We start from the raw sequence: 2,575 nt of genomic DNA on the forward strand, positions 1-2,575 counted from the left end.
CTGCTCGCTGTTTTCCCAGCCTGTTCTGAAGTTTCCTAACCCTGAACCCCGCCGCCCTGAAATGCGTGGGAGATGCGGAGGGGTTCGCATTAGCCAGAAATGGGAATTTCTAGCCCTCGGACAGCATTTGAGGAGATCCTAGAGCTAGAAGTCCTATTTACACCGTTAAAGACAACGTGAAAGCATGCCTTGTACCCAACTGCCTTTTCCCGATTTTGTCTCTTGCCACGGAGGTGTGTGGTGTGGGTGGAGGTGACGCTGAGGTGTGTGTGTGAGAGGAGATCGCCTGGTGCCGACTGGAATGATATTCTGACTGGTGACATGTTTGTAGCTGTACCCACTCCCCCTCTCCTCACACGCAATCCGGGGCGGGGGTAGGGATGGGGAGTTGGGAAGACAAAGTGTATTATGGGGAAGAAAGTTGGATCCGGAAGCCAAGTGTGCGTTTCGGAGGTTGGAGGAAGAGGTGACTTGCGCAGAGTGGGGAGTGGGAGCCTTTTGCTCACCCCTCCCCTTCCCAGGTGGCTCTGACCCCAATGCGGGAGACTCCGGTTCGATCCCTGGGTCGGGAAGGTGCCCTGGAGAAGAAAATGGTTACCCATTCCACAGCTCTTGCCGGGAGAATCCCATGGACAGAGGAGCCTGGTGGGTCCATGGGATCGCAAAGAGTAGGACACGACTGAGCGACTAACACACACACACACACACACACACACACCAGATCGAGGAGGGGGTCCCTGGAGTGGGGGTCGCGATGCCCGCGGGCGCAGAGCACAGGGCGAGGTCAGGGCCGCGGAGCGCGTGTGTACAAGTGTGTACGTGAGTGTACGTGTGAGATGCGGCCCGGCGGCCGCGGTGGAGGGTAAGCTCGGCAAAAATATGAATAATCAACACATCGCTCACACCTCCGCGGCGAGCGGAGAGGGAGCTGGCGGGTCTCGAGGGCTTTACCCTGCCGGCTGGCAGAGGGGGGCGGTGCTGGGACCATTAGGAAAAGACGCGGGTGGGGGGTGGGGAGCGAGGGTCGCTTCGGAGGAGCACATGTTATCTTTCTCCCTCAACTAAATCGAGAAGCCGAAAAAAAAGGGCCGGAAAGAGTCCCACTGAACTTTTTCTGTGTTAAGGCCTTAAGTTGCTCACCATTGTGTTGCCTTAGAAGTGGGACATCAGTAGGGGTCTTTGTTCCCTACTTATCAGCTGAGATGTCACTTGTCACCTCCCATCCTCATTTCATTCAACTGTAAAGTGGGGGCAAATAGGTCCGTCTTAAAGTGTGGCTGTCAAGTTTAAAGGTGAGAAAGTGCCTGGCTTCGCAGAAGTGCTGGGTAAACGTCCCCCTTGCGTTCGTTTGTATCTTCCTTTCAGCCCTATTCTGCGGGAGACTTGCTCGATTGGGTCTCTTAATGCGGGTCAATTCGCCTTAATTCCGAGGTGACGGAGACGCCACCGCCTTGGTGCGCAGCTTCCTCCTAAAGGGGTTGCAAACGGCTGGCTTACCCCAGCACAGCCTCAAACCCGGGCTTGACGCAAACGCCACCCTATCCACCCAGGAAATCGGGTCCCCAGGTGCGCGTGGAGGCCGCAACAGGCACTTCTTTCTCTGTGGATCACCTGTTCCCCAACACACACACACACCGTGGACCCTGCTCCGACGTCTGCGCTCCAAACGTCCAAACGCGTCTTCTGCTTCGAAAATTTGTTCTGCTGACCTTTCCGCGTCTCTGACTCCGCTCCATCGCTTGCTCGGCACGGCCGGAACAAGAGAACGAGAGGGAAGGGTATTTCTGAGAGGGTGAAAGAGCAGGAGAGAAAAGAAGAGGAAGAAAAAGAAGAGGAGAGAATGAGGAAGTGACTTTCTGGAGTTGTCGAATGTTAGGATAAAGCCCTCTGACTCCTTCAGTCCGTTTTCACTGGCCTGGGTGTCACATCGTGTGTCTAAAAAGTGTTTTTCGTCGCCTCAGTATTTCTGCAGCTGTTCCCGCTGGAATCCCTTTCACTCTGAAAAAATAAATCAAGAAGAGAATCTAAATTTTTACCAAATTGTCTTTAAAGGGCTCTGTTTGGTATTATGATGGAGTCCTGAAATATTTGTAGCACATTCGTGAATACAGTAGTTCCTGCCCCTCCCCCTACCCCGGGGAATTCTCATTTACGAAGCGTTCAAGTCCAATTTCAAAAAGAAATTTGGAGTGGAGTTGGTGGATTTGGATATTTAACTGATGCAGAGTTGAAATCTGAACTGGGGAGGGGGGAGTGGAGTTGGGTATTTAAAAAAATTATTTTACGAAGCATTGTGAGCTAAATATTGTCAGGGTTCAGAGTGAGCCAATCTATTTCTACTCAGACAAATAAAAATCAAAGGTGTTAACTAAAGCAAACAAATTGGAAAATTCACGTCCGAAGAGAGGTTTTCGGAGAGTGCTGCTTTTTTACATTTATAAAACCCAGACTGACCCTGCTGATCGAATTCCCTGGGAACTAGTCAGGCTCAGTTCGTCCGGTTGCTAGACCTAAGCGCCCCGTGTGTGTCTAGGGGTGGGGGTGAAGATCGGGCTCTGTGTGTGTGTGGGGGGTG

This window comes from Bison bison, unplaced genomic scaffold (assembly GCF_000754665.1).
Source record: "Bison bison bison isolate TAMUID 2011002044 unplaced genomic scaffold, Bison_UMD1.0 scf7180017864141, whole genome shotgun sequence".
Taxonomy (NCBI): domain Eukaryota; kingdom Metazoa; phylum Chordata; class Mammalia; order Artiodactyla; family Bovidae; genus Bison; species Bison bison.